Source organism: Aethalodelphis obliquidens, unplaced genomic scaffold (assembly GCF_003676395.1).
Source record: "Aethalodelphis obliquidens isolate GAN/ISIS:26980383/991018 unplaced genomic scaffold, ASM367639v1 scaffold55, whole genome shotgun sequence".
In the NCBI taxonomy this organism is placed as follows: domain Eukaryota; kingdom Metazoa; phylum Chordata; class Mammalia; order Artiodactyla; family Delphinidae; genus Aethalodelphis; species Aethalodelphis obliquidens.
The window spans coordinates 11,302,353-11,318,238 of record NW_020837999.1 but is presented as its reverse complement, the minus strand read 5'-3'; the positions used below and the strand labels follow the sequence as shown (position 1 = coordinate 11,318,238).

Sequence of the window (15,886 nt, the reverse complement as noted above, 5' to 3'; positions counted from 1 at the left end):
TCTTTTTTTTTTTTTTTTTTTTTTTTCGGTACGTGGGCCTCTCACTGTTGTGGCCTCTCCCGTTGCGGAGCACAGGCTCCGGACGCGCAGGCTCAGCGGCCATGGCTCACGGGCCCAGCCGCTCCGCGGCATGTGAGATCTTCCCGGAACGGGGCACGAACCTGTGTCCCCTGTATCGGCAGGCGGACTCTCAACCACTGCGCCACCAGGGAAGCCCTTCATTCCTTTTTATTGCCAAAGAATATTCCATTGAGTGGATATACCACATTTATTTGTCCATTCATTATTCCACTTTTATTTTTGTCCCATTCATTACTTCCACTTTTTTACTTTTATGAATAATGCTGCTATGAACATTTGCAGAGTGTTCTTCCATAGGATGTTAGAACTAGAAGGAAGTTTAGCAATTATCTGGTCTAATCTCCATTAAACTCTTTGGTCACATGACACAGCAAGAGGCAGGTGTAGAAAGGATGTGATAGCATAAGACTGAACCCTGCTTTCTTCACCAGTGCTGTCAGAAGTAACTACATTTAGTGAACTCAGTCATGTGCCATCACTATTTCAGTTCTAAATAGCTTCTTATTTCACCTTGTATTTAAGTAAGTCCTCAGTTGAACCTGCCTGAAACTGATGGTTTTGTTCTGTTATTATTAATACCTCTAGAAGTAGGCTATTTCCACAGGCTTCCTCAGACTCCAGTGCACTCACTCAAATCCAGCATCTACTAAAAATGACTTTCTATCCTTAACTACAAGTGCTGCTGGTACTGCTACTTTTATCACATCTGATGATCTTCTCCATCTTTGTTTCTTTGTATTTTTATGCACGTATTCACTGCATTACACTGCTCAGATGAGAAATTTTTTTCTCCATCTCCTTGAGAAATCCAAGATTTCACTGTTGTTAGCTGCCCTTTGGATACTGTGTTAGTCTGTACCACCTCAAGTTTTTCCTGTTTCACATTAATCTGTTGGCTAGTGTTAGTCTGAGATCCTTTCTCACCTTTTCAGGTAAAAAAGAAAACCAAAACTGATTCTTAAACTTAAACTCCCTCCCTTTGAGGTCTCTTAACCAGTGGGTGGTTTCCAGCACCCTGATTATCTAAATCAGTGATCTGCAAACTAGAGCACACATTCACATACATAAAGAGTTTCCAGGAAGTACATATTAGTGCCCAGTTTCAACAGGATCAGTTTCTAGATTTTCAATTTCTGTTTAAACTCGTTCCTCATTGATATGGGTGACAACATGGTTGCTCAAGCTGAGTTTTCCTGGACCACTAATTATCCCTGTCCAACTTAATGAAAGAAAAACTCACCTCTCATCCATTCTAAACTTACTTCAATGCATTGCCCCAGAGTGTTAAAAAAAAAAAAAAAACAAACCCAGGGCACTAAAAATGCAACAATTAAATATTGTGTTTGTGATAAGAAAGTGAGTGTCTCTAATGAACTAGGGAAAAGAATATTCATAAATCAGGTGGTTTCCAATTCTTTGCTTTCTACAAAGTGGAAGATGTTAGTTGATGGCTCATTAAGAATCATTTTTAGTGAACAATAACTGTTGACTGCTACTGATATAATCCCCCTTTCAGTTCTATCCACTTACTTATATGAATGCAGTTTCTCAATATTTATACCTATAAAAAATAAAAACATTAACTTACACTAGCAGTAAGTAATATCCATCCAAGAATACAGAAACAAACAGAAAAAATAAAATAACCTCATCTGTTTTATCAAGATATGCATTTGCAATAAAAGTTTATTCCATTGAATAGCTATCAAAATGTGTAATATACTTGCATTGTTTTGACCAATTCTATAGTAATACTATATAGAATAATGATTCAATTTAAAATAGACTTTTAACACCTAGAACCTTATGCTAGTACATGAAACAAAAATTTTAAATGGCTGTTTTTACTTTCTTTTTCTTTTTCCTCAAGAGCGAGCGGCCCTTGTGATGGCAGTTTGGGGTGGGCACTGCCAAGGGGAGGGGGTCTCGCCTCCTGCACGCTGGTAGACTGATTGTTCCATTATGGGTGGAGGGGATGATGGTAACCTTGTTATCAAAAAGAGGTTTGTGTGTCTGAGGCAGAATTAGATGAACGGCACAAAAGGAGGCAAGAAGAATGGGAGAAAGTTCGAAAACCTGAAGATCCAGGAGAATGCCCAGAGGAGGTTTATGCCCAGAGGAGGTTTATGACCCTCGGTCTCTGTATGAAAGGCTAACAGGAACAGAAAGATAGGAAGCAGCAAGAGTATGAAGAACAGTTCAAATTGAAAAACATGGTGAGAGGCTTAGACGAAGATGAGACCAACTTCCTTGATGAGGTTTCTCGGCAGCAGGAACTAATAGAAAAGCAGGGAAGAGAAGAACTGAAAGCACTGAAGGAATACAGAAGTAATCTCAACAAGGTTGGAATTTCTCAAGAAAACAAGAAGGAAGTGGAGAAGAAAGTGGCTGTGAAACCCACAGAAACCAAGACCAAGTTCTCCCAGGCAAAGCTGTCGGCAGGAGCTCTGAAGCATAAGAGCTCAGAGAGTGGCAACAGTGTGAAAAGACTGCAGTCGGACCCTGACCCAGATGACAAGAATCAATAAGCCCCATCCTGCTTGTCTCGTGGAAGCACATCTCTGAGTGGTCCCTCCCTCCATCGACCGCCCCTCCGCTGCTGTATGTATCGGCATCCTCCCAGGTTTGGGCGCCTACTCTGGGAGCGGCGACTCTGAGTCCAGCTCAGACAGCGAAGGCACCATCAACGCCACCGGCAAGATCGTCTCCTCCATCTTCCGAGCCAACACCTTCCTCGAGGCCCCCTAGTTCCTCTGTTCTTACCGCAGGGAGCTCCTCCCCAAGAGTAGCTGGACAGTTTATTCTGCCTACAGGCATTACCTCCCATGGAAAAGTCCTTTGCCTGCTCCCTGTGCACGCCATGACATTTTTAACCTCATCTAAAAATGTGCCAGAATCCACTTGTGGCCCGACTTGTGTTTGTTTTCTCTTTCTACTCCAGTACGGATGCCCAAACCTGTCCCACGGCCTCTGTCCTCACTGATGTAGTAGGGCAGAGGTCAGGGCCCAGGAGAAACTCCACTAAAAATGCCCTGGGAATATAGGTACCAAGCGGCTTGCAAAGGGTTTGGGTTCTGTTGCTTTCTTGTTTTTTTGGTTTTTGTTTCTTTTTTTTCCTTTCCCAACACCACAAAGAAGCAAGGACAGTTATTGAACAGGTATTTAAACATTCTATTCTAGGTGAAGGCGCCGTTTGATTATACTGCGTTGTGGAGTGTGCAGGGGGGAGAGAAGGTCTCAGGTGATGGAATGGCGCACTGCCCTGGAACTAACCTATTCTTGATGTTGTGTGACTAAAGATTCTAAACTACCAAAAAAAAAAAAAAAAAAAAAAAAACAAACAAACAAGCAAATTTTAAATGCATTTTAAGAGAATTATGATAATAATCAAAATATTTGAACCATATTATTTTATATTTAGATAAAATTCTGTGGGACTAGTAAAATGAAATTTTTATTTCAAGGAGAAAAAAATGTAAAATTTATGACCATTAAAAAAGAAATGTTTGTGCAATTTTTTAATATTTAATCACTATAATACTAAAATTCAAATGGATATGGTGAAAAGAATGATACAATAATTTTGTATTTACTGAGACTTTCCTTTATTAAAAACATACGTTGTTTTACTTTATTGAGAATAATTATAATAGCTACTTTAAAATCATTGTCTGTTAGTTCCAACATCCATTTAATCTCAGCGTCTGATCCGTTTCATGTTCTTTTCTTTTGAGAATATGCTTTATTTCCGTGTTCCTTCATGCGAAACGTAACTTGGAATTCTATGCCGAACGTTATGAATGCCATAGTGTGGAAAATATGGATTCTGTTATTTTTCTCCAAAGAGGAAATTTGTTTTAGCAGGTATTTTTCCGTGGCTGGGCTTGAATTGCAAACTCTGTTTCTTATATGGCAACTTGGGTCTCTTCAGATCTTTTTCATCTTTAGCTGGCTGCTTTGAGTCTGTTCTGCCCATGCGTAGTTCAGGAGTCCTATCAGAGATGTGGATAGATAGCATTTGGGGGTCCCCACTCTGGTTCTTCCCTTCCAGAATTTACCCACGCTCTTTAGTATTAAAGTTAGTAAGTTTCCTAACTTCAATTTTCTTATTCTCCAGGCCTGAAAGATTGCAAGTTTTGTCACGTGTGCTGTTGCCACATGCAGGCTGTACTTAGCCTCAAGCTAAATGCCGCAGAGACAGAAATTTATTTATTTAATTCAGTCTTCCCTCTCCAAACAAGTATGAACTTCCCACCAGACTTGGTATACTTCTACTTGCTCTCCAGTACCTTCAGATACTGATTTTCTGGTTTTTTGGTTGTTTGGTTTGATTTGGTGTTAGGTCCAGACTTTGCAGCTATTTTCTACGTGGATGGAAGTTGAGTGGTCATCCAGTAGAGTCTTAGTCATCATACCTGAAACCAGAACCCAATTTTGTTTTAAAATGTTCATCAGCATTTATGATAAGCTAGGAATGCTATCCTTTGCCATTATTTAAACTAATGACCAAAAAAAATTTAGACATCAACCTTATAATGTAAAAGGATGTTCTTTTTTTTTTCAAAATTACTTTAAGGGTGTTATATCAGAAACCTCTTCTGTGCAATTTCAGAGCCTCTCAGCCTCACTTGACTCTTGCTCTAGCCACCACTGTGGCCATCAGTTCTGCCTGGGTTCTGACCAATTTCACACAGGTAAAACCTGACAGTACCTCATCTCATGCCTATGCCAAGTGCCTCTCGCCTCCCATCCCATTGACCATGAGGCATGGGATGGTGTAGGACCCAACATGGAGCCCACACATGCATGACCCAGAGTTTGGGGAAGTTAAGACTCTGTGGGTGGAACTTTTAACAGATGGTAGATGGAAACCAGTGAATAAATTTTCTTTCTCCCCCAAGAATAACAATCTAGCTTTGAAAAGCCGGTCCAGCAGAATCAAGCACGTACTCATACGGAGCAGAAGATAACTCAGTGACGCATTGTTGTGTTGGCTTTCCCTCTATTCTTGAATCACATCCCTTTCCCCTCACTCCTTTCCCCCCCAAGATAGCATGTAATGCAGCCATAGCATGGAAGCTTTGTTTTCTGGGGTAGCCAAGTTAAGAAAGAAGTACATGAACTTCACCTTTAATTCCAAGGGCAAAGATGCAATCATCTGCTCATCACATATGATTTCTGGTCTTCTAAACTCTCCTTCCACTCTGACCTACAGCAACTCCAACCAACCTAGTCTCACCCTGCTCTGAAACGCCCTCAAGTTTCAGTGATCCGCTTTGCTCATCATGAGAGATTTTATATCTGACCTATGACTTTGGAGGAAACAGAACATCTTCCAGGTCCAGAGCTACTAGAAGGGCTATATCCTAAAGACATAGCGGAGCCTTGAACCCTGACTCCTCAGTCTTTCTTTTTTCCCCTTTTCAAAAATGTTCCGCTTCTATCTTATTTGTGAGACAAAGAATAAAGCATCTGTGGTAAATGTACAAAAAAAGGAAGCTGGCATTCAAACTTCACATGTTCCATCAGACAAGCTCTTTTTAATACCTTAGCAATTTCCTGTTGTTGATCATGTGAGTTTCAATAGCTACATTCAGCTATTTTGTTGACGAGACAAACAGCAGAACCAGAACCAAAGAGTGAACAATGAAGAGAAGCAAATTATACTCCAGTATAAGGAAGAACTTTCTAATGATTGGTGCAGTTAAACAAGCAGAGCAGAGAGAATGACTGCATTATGGGATGTAAGAGCCACACGGAGAGGTTATATAACTACCTGTTTGGAATGTTTTAGGGCAGTGATACTCAAGCTTGAGCCCCCAGAATTTCTGATTTAATCATTTGAGGTAGCTTGAGAATTTGCAATTCTGACAAGTGTCCAGGTAATGCTAATAATACTGGCCTCGGGACCATACTTTGAGAGCTACTGTAGGGACATTCTGATTAGATAACCCCTAAATTGAGATGCAGGAGAATGTAGCACTTAAGGGCAAAAGCTTTAAAATCGGATTAGACCTAAGTTTGAATTTCAGTTCCTTTATATTCTGGCTGTGGGTATTTAAGCAGGTTTCCTCATCTGTAGACAGGCACACCTCATTTTATTGTGCTTCATTTTATTGCACCTCACATTTATTCCACGTTTTACAAACCGGAGGTTTGTAGCAACCCTGCGTAAAGCAAGTCTATTGATGCTATTTTTCCAACAGCATTTGTTTACTTCATGTCTCTGTATCACATTTTGGTAATTCTCACAATATTTCAGATTTTAAATTATTATTATATTTGTTATGGTGATCTGTGACCATTGATCTTTGATATTTTCTACTGTAATTGTTTTGGGGCACCACAAATCGTGCCCCTATAAGACAGCCAATTTAAGGGATAAATGTTGTGTGTGTTCTGACTGCTCCACCCACCGGCCTTCCCCTGTCTCTCTCCCGCTTCTTGGGCCTTCCTATTCCCTGAGACACAACAGTATTGAAATTAGGCCAATGAGTAACCCTTGCAATGGCCTCTAAGTGTTCAAGTGAAAGGAAGAGTCACACATCTCTCACTGTAAATCAAAAGGTAAGAAGTGCTTAAGCTCAGCGAGGAAGACATCTCAAAAGCTGAGATAGAGCAAGAGCTAGGTCTCTTGTGCCAATTAGCCAAGTTGTGAATGCGAAGGAAAAGTTCTTGAAGGAAATTAAAAGTGCTACTCCAGTGAACATATGAATGATAAGAAATAAAGAGCCCTGTCGCTGATATGGAGAAAATTTTAGTGTTCTGGGTAGAAGGTTAAACCATCCACAACATTCTCTTAAACCAAAGTCTAATCCAGAGCAAGGTCCCAACTCTCTTCAGTTCTGTGAAGGCTGAGAGAGGTGAGGAAGCAACAGAAGAGAAGTCTGAAGCTAGCAGAGGTTCCTTCAAGGAAACTAGGTTAATGATGAGGATTAAGGAAAGAAGCTGTCTTCATCACATGAAAGTGCTAGGGGAGGCAGCAAGTGCTGATATGGAACCTGCAGCAAGTTATCCAGAGGATGTAGCTAACGTAATTAATGAAGGCGGCTACACTAAACAACAGACTTTCAGTGTAGATGAATTAGCTTTCTGTTGGATAGAAGATGCCGTCTAAGACTCTCATAGACAGAAGTCAGTGCTTGGCTTCAAAGCTTCAAAGGACAGGCTGACTCTCTTGTTAGGGGCTCATGCAGCTGGTGCCTTTAAGTTGAAGTCAGTGCTCACTTACCATTCTGAAAATCCTAGGGCCCTTAAGAATTATGCTAAATCTCCTCTGCCTGTGCTCTGTAAATGGAACCACAAAACCTGGATGATAGCACATCTGTTTATAACATGGTTTACTGAATATTTTAAGCCCCTCTATTGAGACCTACTGCTCAGAAAAAGAAAATTCCTTTCAAAGTATTACTGCTCATTGACAATGCACCTGGTCACCCAAGAGCTCTGATGGAGATGTACAATGAAATGAATGTTGTTTTCATGTCTACTAACACAACATCCATTCTTCAGCCCGTGGATCAAGGAGACATTTCAATTTCAAGTGTTAGTGTTTAAGAAATACATTTTGTAAGGTGATAGCTGCCATAAATAAGGATTCCTCTGATGGATCTGAGCAAAGTCAATTGAAAACCTTCTGGTAAGGATTCACCATTCTAGATGCCACTAAGAAAATTCATGATTCATGGGAAAAGGTCAAAATATGAACATGAACAGTGGCTTGGAAGAAGTTGATTCCAATCCTCATGGATGATTTTGAGGGCTTCACAACTCCCGTGGAGGAAGTACCTGAAGATGTGGTGGAAACAGTAAAAGAAATGGAGCTCGAAGCTGTAACTGAATTGTTGTAATCTCATGAAAAAACTTTAACAGATGAGGAATTGCATCAGATGAGCAGAGAAGGTGGTTTCTTGAGATAGAAGCTACTCTGGTGAAGATGCTGTGAAGACTACTGAAATGACAACAGAATTTAGAATATTACATAAACAGTTGACAAAGAAGCAGTAGGTCTTAAGAGTAGTGACTCCAATTTTGAAAGAAGTTCTATTGTGGTTAAAATGCTATCAAATAGCATTGATGCTACAGAGAAATCATTTGTGAAAAGAAGAGTCAATTGATGCAGCAAACATCATTGTCTTATTTTAAGAAATCACCACACCCACCCCAGCCTTCAGCAACCACCACCCTGATCACTCAGCAGCCATCAATATTGAGGCATGACCCTCCACCCACAAACGACTATGACTCACTGAAGGCTCAGATGATGGCTATCATTTTTTAGCAATAAATTATTTTTAATTAGGCATGTACATTGATTTTTTTAGACATAATTCTATTGCACTCTGAACAGATTTCAGTATGGTGTAAACATAACCTCTATATGCACTGGGAAACCAAAAAATTTATGTGACTCACTTTATTGTGATATTCCCTTTATTGAGGTTGTCTGGAACCAAACCCATAATATCTGAGGTATGCCTGTGATTGGAAAATTGATAGGACTCACTGAGTAATTGCAGGGAATAAATATATTAAAAGCAAAGTAGCCATTAATATCCTTCGTTGTCTGCAAGGAGCCATAATATGCCCTCCTGTTTAGCTGTCATCACTATAGGAATAAATCCCTTTCCTTTTCAGAATAAGGACACCTATTTCCGGAGCAGAAGCAGGGCCACCCAGCTACAGCAATAATCTGTATATACCATGTGTCAGGAAATCTCATCGGGACCCGTTTTTTTCCCCCAGGTACACTATAGCAGCATGTAAACATCACCTCAATTAAACCAACTTTTTGGGAAAAATGGCTTCCCCTGTGCTAACAAATTAAAATAATCACCTGTCTACTCAAGAGAGTCAATATTGACCACTACAGAGGAATCACTATAACCCAATGAGGTTTTTCTAAAAATAAAAATGAAGTGCTATTTAGGATACCACACATAAACCAAACTTTCCTTTGAAGGGAAAAATCCAATAAAATCTTTCTCCTTTTGACGTCACTAGGCCTTCCAGATGGTTCTGGGAGCCTAAAAGCATCTCTGCTGACTGTAAAGGAAAACCTCAACAAATGGGACTGGTCAATCATATCCTTCAAATGCGTTTGCTCACTGAATGTCCACGCCAGCCTTTCCAAGCAGAACTGAATTTGTGATTTATTCCCCACGCTGATCTCCCATCAAGAAAGGGCAGGCAATCCCCTATGGGCCCAAAACAGCCATTTGACTCACATTCTGGACTTCATAACAAGAGCATTTGGATGGGTAAGGCCTCAGAGGACAAAGAAAACAAAAATAGAAAGCAAAAAGAGCTGGCTTGGAGAGAAATGAGATCACCAGACAACTACAGGCCGACTCTTGTCCCTGCAGTTTCTTGCTGAAGCACACAAATTGAAATTTCTCTCTTCCATGAACCCTCCCCATTCCCATGGGGATCAGACAGCTGAGGGAAGCCCTCACCAGGACAGTATCTCTATGGAGATGGAGAAGGTTCTGGGAACTATGAAAGCCCGAGAGGGATTTCTACTACTTGTGAAGGCCATTCAGCTGAGAATGGGGAAAGGTGGCATCCACTGAGTTAACACTGAGCACGAACCATTTGTCAGACGGGATGACAGGCACCTGTGGTGAGAAGTCCACACCTGGCTCTGCCTTCAAGAAAGCCAGTCAGTATGGGAGCTTGAAGCACGTTTGGTTACTAGGGGCGTGGAACATTGTGTGTGTCTTTTTAGGAGAAGGTACAGAGAAACCTGAGAGGAGGCCTGCAGGGCTCTCCCACTGATTCCCACACAATAGGAGTGAAAACAGAAGGAACAAGCACCCCAGTTCCTCCCTCAGAACCTTGGAGAACAGCAGCTACCTGGATCATCCCCTTCAGGTAGTACCTATGGGGGAGCGAACCCAGCCCTGAACATCTAGGGAGCCAGTCGCCTGAGAAACAGCATGAAAGAGAGAAGCAAATCTGGGTTTTTTATAACCTGTGGGTATTTCCACTTCCCAAAGTGGAGCTCAAAAGTCATGGCAGCAGGAGAATATAGTATCTCACATTTGTTTAACACTGAGGACTTTACCAAAAACCTCCGTGTCCAACTGAGGAAATGTTGATGACACACCTAACAGAAGTCAAGCAGTGTCCTAGGCACTTTCAGAGCTATCGCTTTGTTATAATTTTGATATCCACCCTGTTAGCTAGTTATTATTGTCCGGAAGTGAATCGGAGAAATCATGGGTTTGGTTCAAATTCAAACGTCTAAAGAGTATCAGTGGAATTAAATTTTCTGTTAAAACTATTGAATCTCCTATATTCAGTATATTGCCTCTAAGCCACTTGCCCATGGGCAACCTCAGAGGGGAACATCTCTTTAGAGTAGATCTAAACATCTCATTAATAGTCTGAGTCTCATAGGGCAACCTGAAGAGACAGTGAGAGGAATTCACATTAATTGAGCATTTTGGGCGTGCTGAGCCCTTTCATACACTACCGGTAGAGCATACACTACCTGTATGGCCAAAGGCTGAATTGTGTCCCCACTAAATTCACATGTTAATGGCCTAACTTCAAGTATAACACAGAATGTGACTGTATTTGGAGATAGGGCCTTTACAGAAGTAATCAAGGTAAAATGAGGTCATATGGGTGTCCTCATAAGAAGAGGTTAGGTCTTTTGCCTCCTTAGGTAAGTTTATTCTTAGGTATTCTTTTTTTTTTTTAACATCTTTATTGGAGTATAATTGCTTTACAATGGTGTGTTAGTTTCTGCTGTATAACAGAATGAATCAGCTATACATATACATATATCCCCATATCTCCCCTCTCTTGCATCTCCCTCCCACCCTCCCTATCCCACCCCTCTAGGTGGTCACAAAGCACCGAGCTGATCTCCCTGTGCTATGCAGCTGCTTCCCACTAGCTATCTATTTTAAAAGGGCCTTACTTCTTTTTTTTTTAATTAAAATTTTTTTATTATTGAAGTATAGTTGATGTACAATATTATATGTTACAAGTGTATAATATAGTGTTTCACAATTTTTAAAGGTTATGGTCCAGTTATAGTTATTATAAAATATTGGCTATGTTCCCCAGTTTGTACAATATATCCTTGTAACTATTTTTGAATTTTATTTATTTTTTTATACAGCAGGTTCTTATTAGTCATCCATTTTATACACATCAGTGTATACATCTCAATCCCAATCTCCCAATTCATCACACCACCCCCACCACCCCCCCAGTGGCTTTCCCCCTTTGGTGTCCATACGTTTGTTCTCTACATCTGTGTCTCAGTTTCTGCCCTGCAAACCGGGTCATCTGTAGCATTTTTCTAGGTTCCACATATACGTGTTAATATACGATATTTGTTTTTCTCTTTCTGACTTGCTTCGCTCTGTATGACAGTCTCTAGACCCAACCACGTCTCTACAAATGACCCAGTTTCATTCCTTTTGATGGCTAAGTAATATTCCATTGCATATATGTACCACATCTTTATCCCTTCGTCTGTCGATGGGCATTTAGGTTGCTTCCATGACCTGGCTATTGTAAATAGTACTGCAATGAACATTGGGGTGCATGTGTCTTTTTGAATTATGGTTTTCTCTGGGTATATTCCCAGTAGTGGGATTGCTGGGTCATATGGTAATGCTATTTTTAGTTCCTTAAGGAACCTCCATACTGTTCTCCATAGTGGCTGTATCAATTTACATTCCCACCAACAGTGCAAGAGGGCTCCCTTTTCTCCACACCCTTTCCAGCATTTGTTGTTTGTAGATTTTCTGATGATGCCCATTCTAACTGGTGTGAGGTGATACCTCATTGTAGTTTTGATTTGCATTTCTCTAATAATTAGTGATGTTGAGTAGCTTTTCATGTACTTCTTGGCCATCTGTATGTCTTCTTTGGAGAAATATCTATTTAGGTCTTCTGCCCATTTTTGGATTGGGTTGTTTGTTTTTTTAATATTGAGCTGCATGAGCTGTTTATATATTTTGGAGATTAATCCTTTGTCCATTGATTCGTTTGCAAATATTTTCTCCCATTCTGAGGGTTGTCTTTTCGTCTTGTTTATGGTTTCCTTTGCTGTGCAAAAGCTTTGAAGTTTCATTAGGTCCCATTTGTTTATTTTTGTTTTTATTTCCATTACTCTAGGAGGTGGATCAAAAAAGATCTTGTTGTGATTTATGTCAAAGAGTGTTCTTCCTATGTTTTCCTCTAAGAGTTTGATAGTGTCCGGTCTTACATTTAGGTCTCGAATCCATTTTGAGTGTATTTTTGTGTATGGTGTTAGGGAGTGTTCTAATTTCATTCTTTTACATGTAGCTGTCCAGTTTTCCCAGCACCTAGGTATTTTATTCTTTTTAATGTGGTGGTAATAATGTCATTTGCAGCAATATGGATGGACCTAGAGATAATTATACTAAGTGAAGTAAGCCAGAGAAAGACAAATATCATATGGTATCACTTATATGTGAAAACAAAAACAAACAACAACCACCAAAAAAAACCCCACAATACAAATGAACTTATATACAAAACAGAAATAGACCCACAGACAAAGAAAACAAACTTATGGGTACCAAAGGGGAAGGGGCGGGGGGGGGATAAATTCAGAGTTTGGGATTAACATATACACACTACTATATGTAAAATAGATAACTGGGCTTCCCTGGTGGCGCAGTGGTTGAGAGTCTGCCTGCTGGTGCAGGGGACACGGGTTCAAGCCCTGGTCTGGGAAGATCCCACATGCCGCGGAGCAACTGGGCCCGTGAGCCACAACTACTGAGCCTGCGCGTCTGGAGCTTGTGCTCCACAACAAGAGAGGTTGCGACAGTGAGAGGCCCACACACCGCGATGAAGAGTGGCCCCCGCTTGCCACAACTAGAGAAAGCCCTCGCACAGAAACGAAGACCCGACACAGCCAATCCATCAGTCAATAAATCAATAGAAATGCTGTAGAATTATTTAAAAAAAAATAGATAACCAACAAGGACCTACTGTATAGCACAGGGAACTGTACTCAATATTTTGTAATAACCTATAAGGGAAACAAATCTGAAAAAAAAATAGATATATATGTATGTATAACTGAATCACTTTGCTATACACCTGAAACACAGCATCGTAAATCAACTATACGTCAATTTAAAAAAAATTAATTAAAAAAAATTAATGTTAGGACACAGACTGATGGGTAACCATCTGCAATCCAAGGAGAGAGGCCTTAAGAAACCAACCCTGCTGCCAACTTGATCTCAGATTTCTGGCCTCAGGAACTGTGAGGAAAATAAGTGTCCTCTGTGTAAGCCACCCAGTCTGTGGTATTTTGTCATGGCAGCCCTGGCAAACTAATACACTACCTCATTTTTTTTTTATAATATTTATGTAAAAGTGGGTATAAATATCCATTCTCAAGGTGATGAATCAGAGGCTTAGAAAGGTAAAGTAACTTTCCAGAGGTCACACAGCCAGCAAGTGGCAAAGCCAAAATCTATCTGATTCTAACTTCTCTTTTTTCTTCCCACCTGGCCCCTGAGGCCACACTCGATTCTAACCCTGAAACTTCCTTTGTGCTGTTCCAAAACACCAGGCTTGGAGGTTCCCATGAAAATGAAAATATTAACAGAGAGCATCCCATAAAAACCTGTGCCTGGGATTTCAAAGGCACAAGACTGAGCAGGGCTGCTAAAGTCAGATGAGGTATAAATAACATCACAGTATTTGTAGAACAGCAAGAAGGAGACCGACTTCCCTCTCTGAACCACAAGGCTTTTAAGCCTGAGGAAACTCTCACAATTTTTTCAGCAGAGGAGAATTGATCACATTTTCTGGGTTCAGAGGACACGAAGACTGATAATGGATTTTCTGCTGGAAAATCTCCTAGAGAACTCTGCATATCTGTCTGCTACCTTGTCAACATTAGTGGAGTGGGTAAAAATGCTTAGTTTGCAAACTACAGGATTCAAATGTGCCCCTAAAAAGCAACAACAAAAAAAGCTCTGTTTACTCTTCTATGACTCAACTTCTATTTCATGCACTGATTCTGGCCATTGGCAGAAATCTCAATCCAGTCCCTTGAGGGAAAAATGGTATTCACTTCAAGTTTAAACAGAGTCATTTCCACATCCCCCTCCTCCATCTTCCTCATGCCTAAGTGGCAGCTGTTTATGCTACCATCATTCCATTATGGGCACCTGTTCTCACAGGCACTTGCTGGAAAGTCTCAGACTCCATCTGGTTTCCAGTCCTTGGTCCACAAGGAGTCTTTCTGTTTTCCCTCATCCAGGTTTCAAGGTACACAGGCCATCACTCAGCACATTTGAACCCCTCCTCGCTGCCCCAAAGGATATCAGAGCCCTTCCTCCTGATGGACCTTCCAGGCAGGAGACTGAAATGCAGCATCAGACCCATCAGTTGCGATGCTATGCAAACCCTCTCTCTCCCTCTACTCCCCTTGCAGAGGCTTGGTGGCCGCCTCCTACAGCAGAAGGTGGCCTTGACTCTCAGACTCCCAGCCACTGGCTCCATCTCAGCCCAGAGAGGGAAGGCCAACACGGAGCCCTTTTCCAGGGACGCTGACCTTGCCTCTCAGGTCTCCTGCTTCCCATCTCACTCCCCTCTCAACTAGTCTCCAGGCCAGAGCCAGGACCCCTCGTGGCTCAGTGCTTCCCTTAACAATCTGTTGTTTTTGAGCGGATTATTTAGTGATTCGACTCTTGCAAGTCAAAACCGTGGCCTTTCAGACCACTGTTTCTGCTTTAAGAATTCCTAAGCCTCTGATTTCTTGCCTCAAAAATATGGACATAATTATACTTACTTTTACAGGGAAATTATTATAAGAATGAAGTCAGCCCATTTTGGAACACAAAAGCCAAGAATTTGATTCTCTGCTGTCTGTATTTTGGGAAATCCCTGCCCAATATAATCACACTACTGAATGAAGAGAGGGTAAATCCAGGAATTGCAAAGGGAGAAAAATGCTCAAGTATTTTATTCTAAATCTTACCACTACCACACAGGGGGGGAAGGGGAGGGTGGGATGAAGTGAGAGAGTAGCACTGACGTATATACACTAGCATGTGTAAAATAGATAGCTAGTGGGAAGCTGCAGGATAGCACAGGGAGCTCAACGCGGTGCTCTGTGATGACCTAGAAGGGTGGGATTGGGGGCAGGGGAGGGAGGCTCAAGAGGGAGGGGATATGGGGATATATGTGTGCACATAGCTGATTCACTTTGTTCTACAGCAGAAACTAACACAACACTGTAAGGCAATTATACTCCAATAAAATAAATAAATCTTAGCACTACCATGTTATATAATAATATATCATCATAACATATGATAATGTATTATATCACATAATTAATATAATTATTTATTATAATACTATAATAGCACATGTATTATATATATATATATCATGTATTATATTTCTCTGTCATTCATGAATGGGAGAGTATTTCCAGCCCTGTTCACCCTGCTAGACCAGACCACCTCCACAGAGAACAAGACCCTCATTTAACAGAGATACACACTTTAGCCAGAAACACACACAGCTCTCTCCCTCACTTCATTCAGGTTTCTATCCAAATGTCACCTCTCCAGTGAGGTCATCCCTGGCCCCGTCTCTCAAACAGCACACACCCATCCCCATCACCCTTTTTCTCTCATCCTCCTTTATTTTTCTTCATCACTCGTATCACCTGACATGCATTACACATGTGGTTTTTTTCTTATATGTGTCTACCACACACACCTAGAATGTAAGCTCTGTGAGAGCATGGACGTTGACTGCTTGGCTCGATGTCCTACTT

At 40.9% G+C, this 15,886-nt stretch overlaps 1 long non-coding RNA gene and 1 pseudogene across 1 annotated transcript in view; both read left to right on the top strand.

Annotated features, from left to right (window-relative positions):
- The window catches only part of LOC113609242 (uncharacterized), a 140,882-nt gene that overhangs the window by 35,586 nt on the left and 89,410 nt on the right, over positions 1-15,886 (top strand). The gene's annotated exons all lie outside the window — the stretch shown is intronic.
- Positions 2,029-2,981, top strand: LOC113609241 (PSME3-interacting protein pseudogene; annotated as a pseudogene).